This window comes from Crocuta crocuta, unplaced genomic scaffold, assembly GCF_008692635.1.
Source record: "Crocuta crocuta isolate KB4526 unplaced genomic scaffold, BGI_CrCroc_1.0 scaffold119, whole genome shotgun sequence".
In the NCBI taxonomy this organism is placed as follows: Eukaryota; Metazoa; Chordata; class Mammalia; order Carnivora; family Hyaenidae; genus Crocuta; species Crocuta crocuta.
In genome coordinates, this window is record NW_027551562.1 from 3,360,496 (window position 1) to 3,382,718 (window position 22,223).

At 55.8% G+C, this 22,223-nt stretch overlaps 1 protein-coding gene across 3 annotated transcripts in view; it reads right to left on the bottom strand.

Annotated features, from left to right (window-relative positions):
* The window catches only part of ST3GAL1 (ST3 beta-galactoside alpha-2,3-sialyltransferase 1), a 96,910-nt gene that overhangs the window by 24,939 nt on the left and 49,748 nt on the right, over positions 1–22,223 (bottom strand). The window contains exon 3 of one of the 3 annotated variants that reach the window (XM_077750037.1): positions 17,181–17,235. The exons of 1 other annotated variant lie outside the window; for it this stretch is intronic. The gene's annotated coding sequence lies outside the window, so the exon portion shown is untranslated. Of the gene's footprint in view, positions 1–2,458; positions 2,540–17,180; positions 17,236–22,223 lie in introns of those variants that run through there. One more of the 3 variants, XM_077750039.1, reaches the window with a different exon arrangement.

Genomic DNA, 22,223 nt, shown 5'->3' on the forward strand with positions numbered 1-22,223 from the left:
TGGGACTGCTTTCCAGCTGGTGACTGGGATGACTGGGACCACCCTCTAGTTTTCACAGTGACTGGTTATTTCTGGTTTGCCGTCACTTGAGGCCACAGCCCTTCTCAGAGGACGGGGGGATGCCTACCAAGGCGCCACCTCCTTGCCCGCTCTCACCTCGGATTTCCGTCTCCCCTGAACTGTGAGGTTTTTAAAAGCGGGGTCCCGCCTTTCAGTCTCTCAGCTGCCGTTTTCAGCTTGGCTTCTCAGGCTCTGACGTCATGCAGCCGAAGTGCTGTGAATGCCTCGGAGGGAAGAGGAGGTGCAGGATAAGCCCTCTTTTCTCTGTGGTTCCTTCGGCTCTGGGTCCTTGGTCGCTGAGGGGTGGGCTGCCATGCTGGTCCTGGGTTCCAGTTTTCATTTAGCCAGTTTGACTCCCAGCCTTGTGAGACTGGACCGTTGTCCCCTGCTTGCCTCTGGAGCCTCAAGAGCCAGCCCGTCCCTCATGCAGGAAGGCAGCAGGGATGTCAGGCTCACGCTCTCCGTCTCCCTTCTCTCACGGGTCTCTCAAGCCCTGGCTGTTCTCTTAATACCTTCAACAAGCTGGATTTCTTTTTTATTGTGTGTGTAATTTTTTAAAATGTTTATTTATATTTGATATACTTGGGGGGACACACAGAATCCGAACCAGACTCCAGGCTCTGAGCTGTCAGCAGAGCTCGATGCGGGGCTCGAACTCACCAGCTGTGAGATCATGACCTGAGCCAAAGTCAGACGCTTAACCGACTGAGCCACCCAGGCGCCCCTGAAAGAGCTGGATTTCTAGCCCATCCGGCTTTTAGAGTTCTCGGTGGGAGAAATGGCCTGCAAGCTTCTGCCACAGCCAGCAACAGAGGCCACAGTGCCTTTCTTCTGCCTCCCAGGTGCCTGGTGCCTGGCATGGCTTCCTGGTGCCTTGGCAGATCTGGAGGAGAGGGTGGGGCCCAGAGCACCCCCAGAGGTGCCACACTAATCAAATCGCCTCACACCAGCGGAGCAGGCAGATGGCGGGTGCAGGGTCGTAGCGGCATCTTCCGTCGGCCGCCAGCACCCCGGCTCCATCTGCCTTCACTTCCCCTCCACACACACCAGCTTCAAGAGGCTCAGCGAGAAGGACTTTCCGGCCCCACCCATCCTGACAACATGACGAGCAGTTACAGGGAATGAGCGCCCACGAAGCTTCTGATCACTGGAACCCGGGTCCCACTACGTCCTGGCCTTTGGCGTCCCGGCTGCTTCGCACGGTGGCCCGGGGTGGCGTGAAATAACAACCAGCCGGGGAGGGGCCCCGAGCCTCCCATCGAAGAAGCTCCCTTCTTCCCTGAACCGCTGTCCCTCCTGGCCCCGTACACTGGACACTGGGGATCCGCCTGGTCTGGGTCTGTGAGGCACCTGCTGGTGACGCACGGCCAACAGCTGTCCGAGGAATGACACGGACAGACCCAGGTTCAAACCCTGATCCCTCCCATTCCCAGTCGTGTGCGCAAGGGAAAGGCTCTGGAACTGGTTTCTGGATCCACGAAGCGGGACCCCTGGTGCCCACTAGGAGGGCTGCAGGAGACTGAAGGACGTGCGCAGAAGCGATCAGCCGGTCTCCGGCACAGTTGGTGCCTCATAAACATCAATTCTCTGTCCTCCCTCAGGTTCAGTTCTTCATTTATTTAACAACAACAACAAAAATCTAAGAGAGCCCCTGGCCTGCCCTCGCGGCAGCATTATTTAAAAGAACAAATGAAATCAGACGTGAAAGAACCACCCCAGGGGCTTCATGAAAATGAAGGTTCCAACTTGCTGGGTTCTGCCTTCCCTTCCTGGAGGGGCTGCTCCCTATGCTGGTGGCCGTGACCTCTGAGGACCTGCAGGGAAGGCGTCCCAGAGCAATGGAGAGGCAGGGGCTAGGTATCTGCAGCCCACACGGCCCAAATTCTCTGTGCAGAGGTGAGTTCGCAGAGCATCAACCTTGTCTACACGCGAGGGCGTCAGGGCGTCCTGTTTCTTGCCGTCCACACGGCCCGCGAGGCAGGGTCCGATCTACTGAGTGAGGACTCGTTCCTCCCGCCCCGGTGCCCTCTCCCCTACTGCAGGGCCTGAAAGTCTGGAAACCACATTTCTCAGCTTCCCCTGCCCGGAGGGCTCCGGATGCACTTGAGATTCAGGCCAGTAGTAGTGGGACAGGCAGGGCCACCCTCCCTCACGGCGACAGATGCCGCTTCGCCGTCAGAACATTGGGCCCAGAACCACCTGCCCCCCTCGCTTCCGGGCTGCAGACTTTGTGCTGGATTCCTGTAGCTTCCTGGCCTCTGGCCCTTGGCCTGGAGCACTCGGGCCAAAATACCCAAGGGCTCTCTGCTCCTGACACCTTTCCAACAACTTCTCAGGCACCAGGTCCCCCGAATCCAACCCGTCTGCTTAAAGCCTCCGCCTCAAGGGGTGCACCTACCTCACAGGGCTGGGCCGAGGAAACCAACAAGAGTCAAGGGCAGGTCACCTGCTTAGAGCAGCGCCAGGGCACATCCCGGGCGCCACCTGGTGTCAGGCTTTATTACTGCAGCAGGTGCTGTTTTCTCGCACAGGGTATACAGCCCACCTTACATCCTGGCCCCATTTCTTCTGACAGATGTAGGGGCTGAGCTCACAGAGGGGAAATGACTCGTCCGGTGACACACAGCAATGGCGCCAGAGCTCAGAGGAGAACCAGGCCCCAGGGTCCAAGACATGCCTGCTGCGCTGGTGTGGCTTCCACCCATCCCAGGGAAGGAGCTCAGAAGGCGCCACGGGCTGAACCCAAGCAGAGAACGAGGCAGAGGAGGCCCGGGGGGAGGTCTGGGAGCCGGTCCAGCTGCCGCAGCCAGGGGCCCAGCCCTGCAGGGAAATCCGAACCTGAACCCCTCGACGCGGTGACCCCAGGGACAGTACGTGGGCTTCCTGAGCCTCAGGTCTGCCATCCACAAATGGGGGGTAAAGTCCACCCCTGCCTCTGAGGTGCTTAACGGGAAGGAGGCATTCTCTCTGCCAGAGCCTCTCCTAAGCAGGACAGTGGGCCACACTGCACGAGCCCACCACAGCCCTGCTGCTGGGACCGGGTATTACCTCCATCTTCCGCCGCGGGGACAGAGGCTCGCAGCAGTCAGGTTACCTGCCCGAGGCCGTCCACTGGTAGGTGGGGAAGGGGGTGCAAGCAGAGCCCAGCAGGGGGCGTCCGGGGTCTGTCCTGCCCTGAGCCTGGCGCCAGGGCTGCGGGAGAGGGAGAGGGGCCCCGCCAGGCAGCGTGGGGCCCAGCTTTGCACCCGGTGCGGGGTGAGCGCAAGACCTCCCTGCTTGTTTGGTTCTCTCCATGGGGGGGCTCACCCCAGCTCCTCCCCGCCTGCTCTGTGTCAGCCACAAAGCTGGCAGCGATATACCCACAGCCCAGCCCGGGCCTGGCCCGGCTCCCCACCTCTCTCCCCCCCCGGGGCTGGAAGGACCAGCCAAGCTCTGATCGTTCCCTACACAAACTATTCCCCCAGGGGAACCTGACCACGGTGAGGGGGCCCTGAGAGGGGGCCCCGGGCACACAGAAGTAAATGGGGGTGACAGGCTCCCCAACACCGCGAAGTGGGGGTGGCTGCTTCTCCCTTTCCAGAGTAAAACCCAGGTTTCCCAATTAACCCGGCCAGCAGCTGTGCTGACCTTGAGGCCTCTCTCCCTCCTATGATTCCCAGAGACAGCACCCTCCCCCCCCCCCCCCCCCCCCNCTTCAGGCCAGTCCACACCGCTGGCGCTCAGTGCCTCATCTGTACAATGGGACAGTCATGCCAGACCCTGCACACCCCAGACTCCGTTAAGAGAAAAAAATAATGCGTAGGAGGTTAGTGGGGACAGTCACTTCCTAAAGGGACGCGCTGCCCCCGCGTTATAAAAATGTTACCCAGAACACTGAATATTTACTAGGCGTCAGAATCCATGCTGAGGGTGTAAGGACATAGAAAGTGTCCAGAACAATCCTGACCCTCAGTAAATGCTAGGTGTTATCAACATTAATATTAGGGAAGTTTCACCTTGCCCTGGGGCCATCGTACGTTTGAGAAGCTAAGAAGGGATGCGTTGTGGGGGATGGGGGAGGGTTCAGACTGAAGGAGCGCCCTGTGCGAAGCTGAATATTTAACACACACAGTTACTGTGCACCAGACGCCCCCTCCGATTTGCCCCCCGCCACCCACTTTGCAGATCCCCTCTCCCCCTCAGATTCTCTCATGCAACAATTACTGGGCACCTGCTATATGCCCGCTGCTCTGTTATGTGCCTCACAAAACAATGGTTGAGAAAGCAAATGTCCTTCTACCCTGCCCTCCTGAAACTTAACATTACGGAGTGGGGCGGAGGCTGCGATTACCAAAATATCACACAAAGAACTGGGAAAGGTGGTGGTGGCTCAATTCTACGCGTCGGCTCAGCTAGGCCATGGTGCCCAGTTGTTCGGTCCAAACCCTAGCCTAGGTGGTGCTGTAAGGGCAGTTTAGAGATGTGGTTGCCATCTATAATCTGCTGACTTTAAATAAAGAAGATTAGCCTCCAAAATGGGGGTGGGCCTCATCTAATCAGTTGAAGGCCTTCGGTGCAAAACCTGAGGCTTCCCGGAGAAGGAATATCGTCTCAAATCTGTAACAAAGAGAGGCGCCTGGGTGGCTCAGTCCATTCAGCGTCCAACTCCTGATTTCAGCTCAGGTCACAATCCCAGGGCCGTGGGACTAAGCCCCACATAGGGGCTCAGTGCAGAGTGTGTTTAAGATTCTCTCTCTCTCTCTCTCTCTCTCTTGGCCCTTCTCCACCACTCTTGCTCTAAATAAATAAGTAAAATACAGTTTAAAAACACCTGTAACAGGCTGAATCCACAGGCTGCTGGCCTGCCCTACAGAGTTGCAAGTTGCCAGTTCCAAAATACATCGGCCAGTTCCTGAAAATGAATCCCTTCATATGCTTACACCTATTCTCTATTGGTTGTTTCCCTAGAGAAGCCTGACCGATACATCGGCCTTCAAGGGCTACAGAGGAGCCAGCGTGGGGCGGAGCCGGCGGGTGTCCCTAGGAAGTGGTAATGGCCTGAGGCCTCCATGACAGATGGGTAACTAGGCGGCTGGGGAAGCTGCAGGTGCAAAACCTCTCTCACGGAGAGCAGGGGGGTCTGGGGGAACTGAGAGAGAGAAGGCCAAGCAGGGAGAAACCCAGAGAGCAAGATGCAAAAGGGAGCTGGAGGGCGGGCGTGGGGCCGGGCCCAAGGGCTGGGGCGGCCCTGGAGTCCCAGGAAGCCCTTGCAGGGTCGGACACAGTGAGGTTCCCAGCCCAGGCCCAGGAGGTGACGGGCTGCCCAAGCCCCGCTGCTTGGAGGCTAGGTCAGGGCTGACGGAAGGGCAGCTCCCACGCTCGGGGAGCGCGGAAGGTGTGCACCCAGGCCTTCTGGGGGTTCCGGCCCGGGGCTGGGCCTCTGGGCTTTCGCTCCACCTTCCCCACAGGCTCTGCTCCGGGGCGCTGGCCTCAGGGCCCGCATCATGGGCTCCTGCTCTGTGGATGTGGCCCATGGGAACGGACACAGGCAGGAGGCTGGAGAGGCAGGGGACAGAGACTGGGGGCACACCAGCTCTGCCTCGGGGTCTCAGCGACATCTCCGTCCTCGACCTCTCACCCCCTCAGCCCTAGAGCTGGAAACACCCCATTGCTTCCGTCCCTGGGGACGCTACCGCTCTGTGGTCCCTCTGCCCCAGACCACGTCCTGCTACATAACCCTTCCCTCAGGCTGCCCTCCGCGGCCCACGCTGAGTGCACTGCGTCCTGCTGGCGGGTGCAGCCCCCTCCCACTCCCCGGCCGGTCCTGGCTGGTGCACCCTGGGAGGGGCCCCCCCACGGGCAGCCCTGCTCCCCACTTCTAGGAGCAGCCCTGGCAGCCTCAGAGGATTCCCGTGAAAAGCTGGTTGGGGCCAGCTGGATGCCCAGAGCCTTGGCCACCCTCCTACCTCGGGAAGCTGATCTTTCTGGAATCTTCCCAAGCCCGCTCCCACTGCTGCCCAGGAACTCCGCCAGGGAGATGGCACAGACCAGTACCCCCCCAGGCTCCCTTCAGGTTCCAGGTCCCACTAGGGGGCACTCTAACCCACTCCGGGCCCAGTGGGCTCCCCAACACTGCCTCCTACAGAAGACGTGGCCACTGCGGGCAAGCCACAGGGTCAGGCCCTGCCAGCCCAAGGCCGCTCCAGGTGGCTTGTCCCCTACCCATTCCGGAGCCCTTCCCTGCCACTAATTCGCCTGCCCCCCCCATCCGCTGCCCCCCCCAACTTCTGTTAGACCCCAAAGTCAAGCTCTCAGAATCCTCATTGTTTTGCCGGAGGAGCACCTCTAACCAGCTCTGTGGCCACCAGGAGGGTCTCTTCCATATCTCGGGATCGGCTTGGCCGCCCCAGCCGCCTCCCCCTCGGACCCACGCACAGTCAGCCCATCATCCGGCCGTGTCCACATCTGACTCGTCTTCCTGCGGGACCCCTGGGGCAGGTACCCTTCACTCCGCTCTGCAGGGATGGAGGTAGTGAGGCTCTGAGCGGCTACGCTTTCCCAAGGCTCCACGGCTCCTCAGGGACAGGCATGTGCGAGAGGGAGTGCGGGCCCCACAGGGAAGGCGGTACTATCAGTACCATTTCACAGATGGGAACGCTGAGGCCCTTAGGGTACTTTCTCAAGGTCACATGGCCTGGAAGGGCCGGGCTGATGCCGGAGCCTGCTCCTCAGCGCTGCCCAGCCTCTCACCTGGCCTCGGACTTCACCTGTGGGGACGCCTGTACTCAACTGCCCACACCAGGGGGTGCGCTCCCCTTCACCCGGAGACAGGGAGGCCAGACTGGGCCAATGCGTGGCAGTTCACACATGTAACTCTCTGCTCATGAGGGACCAGCACCTCCAAGGGCCCCAGTGACTCGAAAGTAGTGGACTGATGGCAACTGGAAAAAGAGGGGAGGCTCCGTGGAGGAGGTGACCGTGGAGACTCAGGAGGGTGGAGAGGTGGGGTCCTAAAAAGCGCGTGGCGGCAGCGGTGGTGGCTGTGATGATGGGGGCATCTTGCAGTTACGGAAACCAGGGTGCCCTTCTGGGTGGCTGCGGTGGGCGGGGGGGAGGGAGTCATTCGGAATGTGGACTTTGAGATAAAGGCATTGGGAGCCGCTGATGGTTTGTGAGCCGCTCACAGCAGTGATGCCAGTGGCATATGGAGACGAGACTGATGGGGCGCACACAGAGCCCCCGGAGTCTGAAGGCCGGCCCTGTCTCCATCTTGGTGCCTTTGGAAGCCTCAGTTTCCCCACTCCTTCCTGCGCCGACTCAACCGTTCGCCCAGGCCCCCCACACGCGGGGGGCTGCGGACAGGTTGAGAGTGCGCCCTTCTTGTGCTTGGAAATCCTCCAGCCATTATCCCAGTACATCTTGCCCACTCCTTTGCTGGGGTGGCGGGGGCGGTTGGGGGGTAAACACAGATTCTCTGGGACACAAATGGTGGTTCAGAACGTGGGGCTGGAGAAGCACCCGAGAGAAATACGATTAAGCAGGATTAGGGTCATGTGAGAAGGAGTAGATGTATTTTCATATTTTGAGCCGCACAAAAGGAATTTAAATCCGCAAATCTTCTTATGGGTGTAGACTGAGCAGTGCTAAATTCAGAGTCCGAAGATACCTGTGCAGCATGCAGAGGTGTGTGGTGGCCGGGGCTGCGGATGCACGTCGAGGCTCACACGCGCCCCCAGGAAAGAAGAGATCTCCCCGGTCTAGGTGGTGCAGAAGTCACAACGAAGGAAGAACCATTGAGAACTCTGAGGCCCCCACCCCAGCCCGGCTTCAGGGGTCTGTCGTTGCTTCTCAAGGGCTCCTGGATGTGACAGGTGGAGTCCCAGGGGCTGGTGGGAAGGTTTAGATAGCTGACAGGTAGGTAGCTTGAAGAGAGAACGTCCCTCCCAGGCCCCGACTTCCAAGGAGAGATTATGGCGAGAGGAGCCCAGCACCCACTGGAGTTCAGAGACGGGCAGGAGCCCCAGATAAAAGCACGAGTCTGGCACAAACTATCCCTAGAAACTAAGGTTGAGGGGTGTCCCGGCGGCCAGTGGGGTCACTGGGATACAGCTGTCCTGTCTTAGCCCCCCAGGGGCCCACTGCGGAGGAGAGGAAGGGCAGCAGCATCAGGAAGAGCTGCCTGTTCAACTCCATGGCACGCTGGGCCCAAGTCACCTGTGTGGCTCCCCCTCCCCCTGGGCCCACACGGGGGAAAGGAGGGACATACTGTCCTGCTGACGAGGGGCTTCAGAGCACCCATGGGGAGGACTGGGAACATGGGTGCCTGGAGCAGGTGGGAAAGGATCACATCACGGGCCGGAGAGCTTTCGGACCAGGTGAAACCAGACAGTGCCGGTGAGGCTCAAGGGAAGGTGCGGGGGGCGTCCCCAGAGCTGGGAGCAGCCAAGGCGAAGCGGGGCTTGGAGCCAGGGCAGAGAATGAGGTCACAGAGAAATCCACGCAAACATGCTGGGCTTCTTCCCAGGCACAGACGCCTGTACCTAATGTCCACAACAGTGTCCCAGTCCCCGCCGGACCTCATTCCATCCTCACCCCAGCTCTACAAAGGGACGATGCTTCACCCCTCTCAGTGAAGGCGAAGGGCAGCACGTGCTCAAGGGCACCCAGCAAAGGACGGCTCCTGATTCAACCCGGGGTCAAGGCCTGCGCTGTGTGTGCCGCACCTGCAGTGAAGCCATACGCGGCGGTGTTTGTGTCTTCAACCTCGTAGGGAGATGCCACGACTGGGGACACCCAGCCAGCTCCCTCCCCTTAGATGGCTTCCTGCCTGGTGTCCTGAGCCATGATGGCGATGATGAACCGTCATGAACCATGATGAGGATGGTTTGAAAATGCCTCCTCAGTAGCACTTATGGGCCACAGGGGCCCAGACAGCTCAGAGGACCTACTCAGGGCCACTCCCCCCACAAACAGTGGGCAGACCCCACGACCTCAGCTCTAGATGCCACGTGGGATGCAGTTCCAAAGTCTGATCAGCTGCATGACCTTGGACGAGCCACTTGGCCACACTCTGCCCTCCTGTGCAAAACCAAAACAGCAACAGCAAATGCCTTTCGACTTCTTAGGGAACCTGCACGGAGGTGATGGCCCATCTGATCGCTTCTCCGGATCGATCCTCTTGAGAGCAGCCCCTGACTTTGTGCCAAGTGCAGGTCTAAGAGTCCTTTCCCTGTTAACTCATCGAATCCATTCAGATGTCCGTACGTCCGTTTTACAGATGAGAAAACGGAGGCCCAGGGGGGTTAAGCCGCTTGGCCCAGAGTCACGCATTTCATACACGTGAAGCTCAACGGTGATCCGGGCAAGCACAGCTACAAACCCGGAGCTTCTCAAGCTAAGTATCTGCCCTTCGGGCGATAGAGCCCATCACCTCCCTGAGGGTGCGTCCACACAGGCAGGGGGACTTATGCCCCTTCTCTCCCCACGAGGTGCACACAACTGCGACTCACCCTCAACCAACGGGGGAGGCAGGCAGAGCAGGAGAGAGGGGACGAGCGAGCCTCACTGGCCCACAGGACAGAGAATGCCCTGGAGACCGGGGCGCCAAGCGGGCACTCGACACTGGGAGTGTCCCGCCCACCCCCACCTGCATCTCTGCTGCGCGCTGGGGCTGGGAGACCGCACGGCTGGTCCCCAGCCGCCCATCAGAGGTCTTCCCCCTCCGGGAACACGGCACCTTCTGCAGCACCTTCTTGCTGTGCCCAGTTTGCTTTAAAGCAGGTGTCCTTCTATCTCCTCCCGTGCAGTGGGGAGAGGCGGACTTTGAAAAGGCTGGCTGTCAGCCCGCAGTCTCAGAGAGACCAAGGCTGGACAGGGTGGCCTTAGCCCGACGCTGGGCGCAGCAGAGCGCACACGGCACAGGGCAGGAATGGCGACCCGAGTGCCAGAGTGCCTATTTTACAGCTGTGGGACCTCAGGACGTCTTCCTTGCCTTGGGGTGTTCTGGGCTCACACAGGGACCTCATGGCTTTGGCGGGGGTCGCCCACTTAAGCTGCCCTTCTCTCCAGGTGCGTAGCATGGGGTGGGATGAGAGGCCAGATCTGGAGATGGACTGTCCCACAGGCTTCCTTTCTCATACTTTTCTTTTGCCTTCTGGGGTCCTGACCCTATACACCTTCTCCTTCCCTCCAGTGAGGGACCACACCATCCCTTACTGGGGAAGACGGTGCTGGGCGGGTTTTGCATTGGTGTCCGTGTGTGTGCGCGCGTGCACGCTGTGGACCAGAGCTACATAGTAAACATTTCTATGATCCACGGAGAAAAGGAATAATCATCAAAAAACTGGAAAGACGAGAGCGATCAGGATGAGTTTGCTTCCTCTTTGCGGTGTGTTGGTTTGTGATAACTTCAAGTCCACCTCTTTATATGATTGCAGCAAAGCTGTTTGGATCTCGGAGTGAGCTGGCTGTGAGGACGCGGTCATTACCATCTGCTGTCCGTAAGCACACGGGAGCTCAAGCAGTGGCCAAGCAGCAGGGGACTTGGAGATAAAACATATGCAGCAGTGACTATGACGTAACGGACATTTAAACTTTAAATACCAGAGGGCGCCTGGCTGGCTCAGTGGGCTGAGCGTCCGACTTCAGCTCAGGTCATGATCTCGCGGTTTGTGGGTGCGAGCCCTGCATCAGGCTCTGTGCTGACAGTTCAGAGCCTGGAGCCTGCTTTGGATTCTATGTCTCCCTCTCTGTCTGCCTCTCCCCTGCTCACACTCTGTCTCTCTCTTAAAAATAAACATTAAAAAAAGCATTAAACTTTAAATACCAAGAATTGTGAGGACTCACTGAGTGGCTGGGCAAAGGCTCCTCTTTGCTGACCTAAATAGCTCTCCGAAGATTCTGAGACACTTGCTCCTGCCTTGGTCAGGCCATTCCCGGTCGGCAGTGGTGTTAAACCGGGCAGGCATCTCTGGATGAGAAGGGACATCTGTTTCTGCCTTGGCGAGGCTCTCTGCGTGGACAGGGGCGTGACCCGCCTGACAGTCCCTGGGGCACTAAACTTCGGAGCCGCCCACCTCACCTGTCAACACCGGTGCCGTCACCCCCTAGCTACGTGCCCCGGCATTGAGGGACCCAAGCCGGCAGCTCTTACTCGAAAAGTATGACTCCACAGGCAACCAGCTTCTAGAAAGGTGCGCCTCAACTGAACCTGGACTTTACTCCTCCTATCGCCCCTTTCCTGGAAACAGCGGTGTAATCGATCACCGGTTTGGAGTGTGTTGCTTCTTTAATGGCTTATTAAGAGACATTATTCCCTATCCTACTGGCTTGTGAAATATTACGTTAATAAATTATAACTCCCGCAGTGAGGCTGTGTTAAAATTATTGGCAGAGACAATCTCAGTATCGGAGCAGAACTTGCCTCGAATACAATATTCTTGCTAACGCAGATAATAAGCACATGGTCTTCAGATTCAACTTCTATTTACGAGGCTCTCACACTATGCCTGGCTGCCAGTCCTCTCCCTCTTTTACAGATGGGCAGCCAGGCCTAGTGACATAAGGGCCTTCTGATAAGCCTCGACCTGGACCCAGCACCCAGAACCTTCACTCTCTCCTGTTAGGGGAGCCCAGCACTGACTGAGTTATCGACTGCGAGCACTGAATGAGCTATCATCTTCCCCCAAATTCAGAAGGGGTCACTCTGAGCCCAGGCTCTGGGCAGGGAAGGTGTGAGGTCTTCCCCATTCCTAACAGGCCCCCGTCCACACCCAGGAGCCTCACGGCACCTGCCGGGATCCACGGAACACTAACAGGCTAGCTTCTCAGTTAACAAGAGGAGATTAAAAGCAAAGCCCAGACCGAACATGCTTTCCTGCTCCTCCAGCCCCTCGGTGCCTGCGGGATCCTCCTAGAACTGGTCCTTGCCTACTTTCCGACTCCGCTCTCCACGCCTTCTCTTTGCTTGCTCTGCTCACCGGCCCCGTGCCCGGCTGTAAGATGACGAGCCCAGGACCTGGGCACAGGCTGTGTACCCTGCCCAGGTGCCCCACCCACAGGCGGGCCCGACGTCCGTCACTTAACTCAGGATGCTGGGTCCCGTGTCAAGTTACCGACAGACTCTCCCTGAACCTTCTACCACACTCTGCGTCTCGCCCATCTGCCTTCCAACCTTACATACTTATGAATAGCTAAAAAGGTTCTCCGTGCAACGAGGTTCCTTGAGTGCACTCTCTTTCATTCCTCGTCATGGTACTAAAACAGTGATCTTACATCGCCTTGAATAATCACCTGGAAGGCAGCTATTATCCCATTTTACAGATAATAAACTGAGGTTAAAAGACACTGAGCGACTGCAATTTACACGATCTCACCGTTGGTAGGTATCCGACCTAGGATCAAACCCAGACTTTTTCTGTGCCAACTTATTGTCAAGAGACACTACTCCACAGGCCTCGTGCATTCCCACGTGACTCACTGGGTGGGTTAAGAATGCCAGGCCCTGACTGGCCCTCCACCTGGATTATTTTTCAGGGTTATGTTTGTAGTGACCCATTGCAAGGCACGAGGTAGCCTGGGACCAAAAGACGGCTTGCTTATCGTTTGCTACGAAACGATGAACTTTATAATCAGTATAATGCCCTTGTTGACGGAGCAACTTTCTGGCTCGTGCCTCCCCAAGCTGGTGAACTTCGTGCCTCGAGTACCACCGGCCCGGGAACTTTACCCCAGTTCCCCCCATTTCCCGTCCCCACAAAATTCACGTGAGACAAGGATGTGCTGGAAGGAAGGAACCAAAAGAAAATCTGATTTGACTGAAGGCCAAGCCGGTGAATCTGGGGCAGACGTTGTGGAAAAGAGAAAACACAAAGAGGTGAGAGTGTCTCAAATGTTTATACATTTCTGTGACCTTGAGAGTCAGCTCGGCCATGAACTCTCTGGAGGTTGACTGAATGAAGAAAGCGCTCAGGTCAGTCTGAGCCTGAACTGGTCCCTGCCAGAGAGTGTGCATCTCTGGCACTGTACCCATCTGGGGGCCTGTTTAATGGGCAGATGGACAGAGGGATGAGCCAATGACGCTGAACGTTAATAGGCTGGCTGGGCGACTCCCGCTCTGACTGCTCCTTGGGGAGGAAGCAGGAAGGGCTGGGCTCTCTTACGTATAGGAGCTTTCAGTTTTGTTGTTTTTTTCAAGTAAAAAAAAGTAAATTTTGTTTAATTAAAAAAAATTTTTTTTTCATTTAAATTTTTTTAAAATTTAAAGTAAATAATACTTATCTAGAGGAAGAGAGAGAGCACAGGGGAGGGGCAGAGAGACAGGGAGAGAGAAAACCCCAAGCAGGCTCCGGACTGTCACCACACAGCACGAGCTGAGGCTCGATCCCACAGACCACGAGACCACGATCTGAGCCGAAATCGAGAGTCAGATGCTGGAGCGGCTGAGCCACCCAGGTGCCCCCACACAGGGGCTTGGTGAGCGTCCCTCTTGGGAAACATCCAAGGAGCCCACAGCCTCGTAACCGGGCAGAACCACTTTCTGATTATCCTTTTTCCAGCTGAATGGGCTCCGGTTAATGGAACACTTCCTAAGACCTTCTGGGCCCCGGGAAAGACGGATGTCCTCTCGCTCCGAGAAATGCATTTCTGGCGCCATGGCCACAGGGCGCACGTCAGAGAAGGCAAGGACTGCTCGAAGCTCTCATCTGAACACCCGAGGCAGGATCGCCGAGGCCACGTCCCCTACACGGGACGTCCCTCCAGGGACAGCTCCAGGCTTGCAGAATCTAAGGGGAGCTGCTGGAAGGCTCTGTCCCGAGGCCTGAGGCTGCCCGCCTCGGAGGCGAAGGCGTGTGGCCTTTCAGGATCACAGAGGAGCCTAGGGAGGACCCCACCTCTCTGCTTCCTTTTCCAGGCAGGGAAACCAAGGCTCAGGGGCATGACTGGTGCAAGGCTGCGTGTGCGTCTGCGGTGGCAGCAAGCCCGGGACCTGTGGTCCCTGACTCTCCAGACACGTCCCTTCCGGCACACCCCGCCCGTGAGCTGCCCCAGCCGGTGCCTGACACGGGTCAGCATCAATAAAGACGGCGGAAGGACCGGCCTCCAGCAGGACCTGGGTCTGCCCTGCGCCACAGGCTGCCAGCGGCCGTGCCCGGCCAGTCGTGTGTCCACCTCTGCCCCTCCCCCCCGAATATGACGCTATTTCAAATGTCAACCAAGAACGAACTATACAAGATGGATTAAGGAATAAGATGAGAAGTTTCCTATTAGACTTACACCTTCCTTCTGCCCCATTCATTCTGTTCGATTTTTTTTTTTTTTGCTACACAGTCATGACCCCCTACCTCACCCCTGCAGACACTTAGAGGTGACAGATGGAAGAGACAATAAAGATCAGTAGCTGTGTTGGTGGGAGAGTGGGGAGCCAAACATACAGAGAATCAAAGGGTTTTCTGGCATAACAGTCATGTTCCCTAGCCCAGGGCCTTTGCACATGCTGCCCCTCCTCCCCGGCCTGGAAAATCCTTACCCTACAATCCACACAGCTTGCTCCCTGGCTGCATTCATGCTTCTGCCCAAATCCCCTCCTTGGGGGGGCCTTCTCTGGTCCCTCTAAAATAGCATCGCTGTCAGTGTTCCCTGGCCCAGCTTACATTTCCCTTCGAAGACTCAATCACAAAAGGACACCTCATTGTACATGGAATTCCTTCTCTATTTGTCTGTCTTCCCCCACCAGGGGACCCGGGACCTCACCTGTGTCCTTTACCACTGTGTCCCCCATGCTGAGAACAGCGGAGGGCCCTCAACATGCGTGGGCCGGAAGCAGGGTGCAAAGTGCTCAAAGAGCAGAGGTCCGTTTCGGTTTGGGTTTAGTGGGAGGCGGTGGGGGGAGGGGGAGGTCTTGGTCATTTCTGGGCCTCAGTGTCCTCCCATGGAAAATGGGCTGCTGACAGTGACACCCTCAAAGAGGGTGGCCCACAGACGGCCCAGGGGAGTGACTCGAGCTCTGTTTGCCCGGAACCGGGCAGACCAGTCACCTTCGGGGAGGGGCGGCAGAGCACGGCCTACAGACTTCCTCTGGCTTTTGCAAAAACAACAGAGCCAAAAATACTACAAAACCACACCGTGCATCTGTGCAGCCACCGAGAGCTGTGGCAAGCAAATGTGCATCCTGGCCACTGGGGTCCTCTGTGGCGAGGCAGGATGTGGGGCTCACAGCCTGTGACAGGCACCCGGCTCGGCCCTGGGGCCCTGGGGGCTGGTTCCCAGAGAGCCTGCAGCCTCTGAGTGACTTCCATGGAATACCGGAATGTCGGACAGAGGGGGGCTCATCCCTCCTGGAGTGAATGTGACTCTGGGTTTGTCCCAACCAGGGCCCCCGTGCACGGTGGGGTTGTTTTTATCAAAATACCACCCCCTTCTCAGTCAGGTCCCTGCCCTGACGACTTTTCCTTGTCAACGCAGGAGCAGAAGTGCCGGCACGAGCATCATCAAAGTCTCACTGCCGCTCTGGCCGGGAAACCATAGCCGAGGATCCCATTGTACGGATGGACAAACTGAGGCCCAGTGAAGGTAAAGGACTTGGCGAAACTCACACAGTGTGACATGGCAGAGCCAGACCCAGAATTTTCCAGACTTCTGGACGAGGACATTAGTGAGCTCGTGGTTTCCAAGTTTTCTTTAAACTAGAACCTTCCCCAGGCAGAAACTAGCTATTGAAACAGCATTTCCAGTTGAGGCGGGGGTGGGGCCCCCAGCCCAGGTGCTGGGGCCTCGCCGCCACCCCCCCCGAAAGATGGCTTGAAACCCAACGCCACACCCACCTCTACCCCAACTCTAGAGTTTTCTCAGCGGACTCAGGAGACCAAATCAGGCAGTTCATCTGCTGTCATGTTACTAAGTGGGGCTTGCTCATTCTCAAAAGATTTTTCAGAAGCAGGTTCTAGGAAATCTGAAAACAAGTGAGTGAGGGCCTCGAGGGTGAGGAAACGGGTCTCTCGGTGACGGGAGAGGGGAAGCGTGCCAAGCAGCAAGACCAGAAAACGGCGACGGTCCGAGTCATAGTCAGGGTGCAGAAAAGGCTGCTGCAGGTTAGCCCCTGTCCAGGCGCCGGCTTCGATGTGGGAGGAGGGCGCTGGGGGCCTGGGCTGGTGCCAGCCCCGGGCTGGACCCCACCTCGGCCACCTGCCCCACCTCCTTCCCACCGCGAGGTCAAGGATCCTACTTTCCGAATCACAAAAGGCATATCCACTGTGTAAATGGTCTATAGGTACAGTCTGCCCACGAAATGTATGACACACTTTATGACGGGTCACACAATGCATTTCTCAGGCTGCACGCGCTGGTGACTTGATGCGTTTAAATGTAGCAGAAAGGGGAAACCCTTGATGAACCAGAACTTTCCAATGATTTGAGGAACATCCCATTCCCTGAGCGCGGCCCGAACGCATGGGATTAGGTGCCTTCAGGGCACCTGGGGGGCTCAGTCAGTTGAGCGTCCGACTTCGGCTCAGGTCATGATCTCACGGTTCGTGGGTTCGAGCCCCGTGTCGGGCTCTGTGCTGACAGCTCAGAGCGTAGGGCCTGTTTTAGATTCTGTGTCTCCCTCTCTCTCTGACCCTCCCCTGCTCACGCTGTCTCTCTCTCTCAGAAATAATTTTTTTAAAAAAATTTTTTAAAAAGAAAGAAAGGACCGCCTTCAAAACATCCTGTATGTCTAGGGAGCCGACTGGGTCCCGGGCAGTTGGAGGCACCAGGAGAGGCACGCACAAACTGGGTCACGGGTCCCCCACATGTGGCTGGCGGGGGACAACCCTTTCAACGCAGTTTAAGGCAGAGAAAACAAGCAATTAGGAGCACAGGATCTGGAGGGGCACCTGGGTGGCTTAGTCGGTTAAGCGTCCGACTTTCGCTTGGGTCACGATCTCGCGGTTCGTGGGTTCGAGCCCCGTGTCGGGCTCTGTGCTGACTGCCAGCTCAGAGCCTGGAGCCTGTTTCAGTCTGTGACTCCCTCTCTCTCTGACCCTCCCCTGCTCACGTTGTCTCTCTCTCTCTCCTAGAAATAAATAAAACATTAAAAAAAAAAAAAAAGGAGCACAGGATCTGGAGTCACAGAGAGCTGGGTTCAAATTCCAGCCACTTACCAGCTGTGTGGTCTTGGGGAAGTTCCTTAACCTCTCTGAGCCTCAGTTTCTTCATCTGAAAGACAAAAAAAAAAAAAAATACTCAGACTTACTGCAGGGAGAAGGCATGAAGATCTCTCCAGACTATGCCAGCAGCAAGCTAAGCTCACATACCCAGTGTTCACAGGAAGCACTGTTTTGACGGCAGAGGCCCATCCGGCCAACGGAAAGAGAACAGTCACCTTCAGAGCGCGGGGTCAGGGCACGGGAACCGAGTGGGGAGGCTGTGTGCTCCAAACTGCGGACGAGAGCTGCGTACCGCCCGATCTGAGACCACTTCCTGCCCCAGATCAAAGACCAGGGGCCGGAGGGCGCCTCGTTCGGAGATCTCTGGTGCGCCTGGCTGGGTCCACACGTGCTGTGCAACCCCACGGCAGTCAGTCCCCAAGGCAGCTCTGGCCTCCCGTCAGACTGGGGATGGGGGGGGGGGTTAGAAACTGAGGCTCAGACACACAGAGTGGCTTGGTGAGGCCACAGAAGCAGTGAGGGGCAGCGCGGGGCCGGAGGCTGTTCTTCCCCCATGATGGAAGACAGGCCGGGACAGGAGGCATCTGCAACTGGGCTGGTGGTGAGTCCAGGATCATGTGGTGGCAGGGGAGGGTCTGCCTCTGGAACATTCTAACTGGCAGGAATCAGACAGCAGGGCATTTTGTGAAGGGCGATGTTACTTGAATCTGAGAATCGGGAAGTATTATTATTGTTCTGGATTTTTTCCTAAATGCTCAGTGGAGGGGGGGGCCCTCCTGAAACAGGACTAAGGGCAGATGAACCCCCCCCCACCACCATGGTACTGATAATAAGCCCTCATTTGCAGTAGCTTTGGCCACATGCCGTCGCAGCCCGTCACCTGTGAGGCATGCGAAATGCTTTCCCTCTAGGAGTGGGGATGAAGAGAACGTTCTACGTCGTTCTAATTTTAATATGCATGCTGCCAAGGCAAGAAAAGGACTTTCTGGGTAGTCAAGACCACCTGGGCTTTCTTCGCTCCCTCTCACCTGAGTGCACCCGTGCCCACGTGCCTGCGCTCGTTGACCTCTGCACGTCAATAATGATTGGCCCAGGGGCGCCCGGGTGGCTCAGTCGGTTAAGCGTCCAACTTCGGCTCAGGTCATGATCTAACGGCTTGTGGGTTCGAGCCCCGTGTCGGGCTCTGCGCTGACAGCTCAGAGCCTGGAGCCTGTTTCAGATTCTGTGTCTCCCTCTCTCGCTGCCCCTTCCCTACTTGCTCTGTCTCTGACTCTCAAAAATAAATAAAAAACATTAAAAAAAANGCACCCGTGCCCACATGCCTGCGCTCGTTGACCTCTGCACGTCAATAATGATTGGCCCAGGGGCGCCCGGGTGGCTCAGTCGGTTAAGCGTCCAACTTCGGCTCAGGTCATGATCTAACGGCTTGTGGGTTCGAGCCCCGTGTCGGGCTCTGCGCTGACAGCTCAGAGCCTGGAGCCTGTTTCAGATTCTGTGTCTCCCTCTCTCGCTGCCCCTTCCCTACTTGCTCTGTCTCTGACTCTCAAAAATAAATAAAAAACATTAAAAAAAATGGATGGCCCAGAGGCCCAGGTCTTAGTGTTACAGAGCGGCCACCTTGGCCGGCAGGAGGGAGTCGGGGCCCAGGACGGGCTGGCCTGCCTCTGACTCTCCACAGAAGCAACACAAAAGGAGACATTTTTTAAAAAGTATAAAATAGTTTAATTTGAAGTAATTTACTTTCCAGGATAATCAACGTTGTGTTGTTTGCACCCTTTCTCCTGCCACAGGTCGGGGAGCATTGGGCAGGGGACATGGCCTTGCATAACTAACACTGGGTGACCCTCAAGGCCATCAAGGCAGTGCATCTTTCAGTGAGTCACTTTTCCACTGTGCCTCAGTTTCCTGACCTGTAATATAGGGAGAATGATAGTGTCTGGTTTCTGGGTTGCTGAAAAGATTACGAAGGCCAACATATGTGAAGAGTTTAAACAATGGCTGGTATACAGGGAGTCCTCTCCATGGGAAAAGCTGCCATCGTCATCATCCTCATCACCATCTCCCATCTCCATCAGCACCACCATCACCATCATCATCATCACCATCATCACCATCATATCAATCGCAGTAGCATCACCATTATATCTTCATCATTATCGTATCATCACCATCATCATCACATCACCATTACCATCACCATCATCATCTCCACCAACATCATCACCATCTCCATCATCTCCATCAACATCATCAACATCTCCATCTCCATCATCATTTCCATCAACATCATCTCCATCATCATCTCCATCAACATCTCCATCTCCATCATCATTTCCATCAACATCATCATCTCCATCATCATCTCCATCAACATCTCCATCTCCATCATCATCTCCATCAACATCATCATTACCAACACTATCACCATCATCTCCATCACCATCACCATCTACTCTGTGCCAGATGCGAAACATCTAATGGAAAGTGTCATTGCTCCCATTTTCCAGACGAGAAAATTGAGCCTGCGAGAGTCAAAATGCACAGACTTAGTCATTGTGCCAATAATTCATTAGCAGTGAGCTGGGAAGAGGCACATGGTGCCATCCACCCACACTGCTGAGCTGAGCCGCACCACATCAACTGGAAGACTCGGAAACGCAGGCTGTCCCTATGTCCTTTGCTGGTGTTTTCCCACTGGTGGATCCCTCTGCTAACCGCACAGCCTTAGATACATCCCTCCCTAAGCAAGGCCACAAATGCATTAGAAGAAGAGACACACGTGGAGTCTGGAGTGTTCCCACTGAATCCCAATAGGTGACTCTGAGCCTGGTGGTGCTGGAGTGGCCACTCGGCATAAAAACCCAAACCCATAAACAAAACCCAGAAACTTCCTTGGACACAAAGTGGCGAGAGTGAGTTCTCCTGAGGCCCACTCACACCCAGCCCTGTTGGGCAGGGTCACTATGGGGCTTTCTTGGTGGGCACAGGAGCTGTGGCGGGGGGCTGGAGAATCACTGCCACTTTGGAGTTTACAACAGCATCTTTGTAAAAGGAATCTCTTGGAGTCCATCCTGGTTCTGGATGTTGCCCAGTTATCTTGGCGTGGGTGCAAAAGGCCATGAGAAAATGAAAATCTGCTGAGATTTGGCTGGCGAAACCTTTGGCCATTTTCTTATTTTTTTCTAAATTCCAGTAGAGTTAACATACAGTATTATATTCGTCTCAGGTGTACAACGTAGTGATTCAACAATTCTATATGTTACTCAGCACAGCATCATTTACAACAGCTGAATCACGGAAGTGGCCATAGGGGCCATCAACAGCTGAACGGGTAAAGCAGGTATGGTGTGTATACACAACGGAATAGTATTCAGCCATGAAAAAGGAATGAAGTCTGGCTATTTGTATAACATTTGTCTTGATGGTGGGTCCTGGTTGCCTAAGACAGTGACACACCTTAAGTCGCAGCAGGTTAGCGACACCCAGGGCTCCCCCAAACCTGTCTGGCTCCCATTAACTCCCTCCTGCTTCACTGTGGGAAAACAATAATGTATTTTCTTTTTTTTTTTTTTTAATGTTTTATTTATTTCTAGGAGAGAGAGAGAGAGAGAGAGACAGCGTGAGCAGGGGAGGGTCAGAGAGAGAGGGAGTCACAGACTCTGAAACAGGCTCCAGGCTCTGAGCTGGCAGTCAGCACAGAGCCCGACGCGGGGCTCGAACCCACGAACTGCGAGATCATGACCTAAGCGAAAGTCGGACGCTCAACCGACTAAGCCACCCAGGCGCCCCAATAATGTATTTTCTGAGCACCTAGTTTGTGCCAGGAATTGGGAGAGGTGACAAGGACCTAAGTAAGGATAAACGGAATGAGGAATGACCACTGAGGGAAATGCCCCATCAGTACCCTTCGGGCCAAGCCACCACCAAGCGTGAAGAGTAACCTGGCTCCTATTCAGTGTTTCCTTGTGAGGCCCTACGCCTCTGCGGGACGGTCCTTGGAGAGAGGGCCTATGGGTAGGTGACTAAGGTCAGGTGCAGTCACACACCCACAGACCGACGTCCTTGTAAGGAAAGGAAGAGCCGCTGAAGAGCATGCACAGCGCAACCATTACAGAAAGACGAGTGAGGGCACGACAGAAAGATGGCTGCCTACAAGCCAGGAAGAGAAGTTTCCCAAGACACCACCCTTGACGGCAACTTCACCTTGGACTTCTAGCCTCCAGAAAGCGAGAAAATAAGTTTTTGTTGTTCACATCACCCAGTTGTAGAACGTGGTTATGACAGCCCCAGGAGATTCATGTAGGGCTAGAATTACCATCCCCGTTTTACAGATGAGGAAGTTGAGGCGTGAGGAGAAATACCTTCCTGAAGGCCACCCAGCTACTAAATGACAGAGCCAGGGGTCAGACCTATGCATGTGGCTGCAGAGGTCGGCAGTTTATGGCCAACTGCATGACACGAGTATGTATTTCCTGACTCCTTGCCCCCTACCTTTCACTGTGAGAAGACTGTACCTCCCCACTTCTTTGATGTTCGGTTTGGCCAGCTCTCTTGCTTTGGCCACTAGGATGTCAACAGATAGGATGTGTGCCATCTCTAAGCAGAAGGCTTAAATTTGATTATGGGGGTGGGGGCACCTGAGTGGCTCAGTCAGTTGAGCATCTGACTCTTGGTTTCAGCTCAGATCATGGTCCCAGGGCCATGGGATCAAGCCCCGTGTTGGGCTCTGCACTGAGCATGGAAAATGCTTGAGATTCTCTCTCTCTCCCTCTGCCCCTCTCCCCCACTCACATTCTCTCTCTGTAAAAAAAACAACAACACACATATATATAATATAATAAACCTGATTATCATTTTTGTTTTTTTTTCAGTTCTAGCATGAGTCTGGCATGTCCTAGATAATGACTACCTTTGGCCCAGGCCTTAGAGAAAACTCAAGGCACATTGTTGAGCCACAGCCAGCCTGCAACTGACCGATCGTTTACTGGTAATATGAACAAGAAATAAATATTTGTTGGACGTCACTGAGCCTATTTG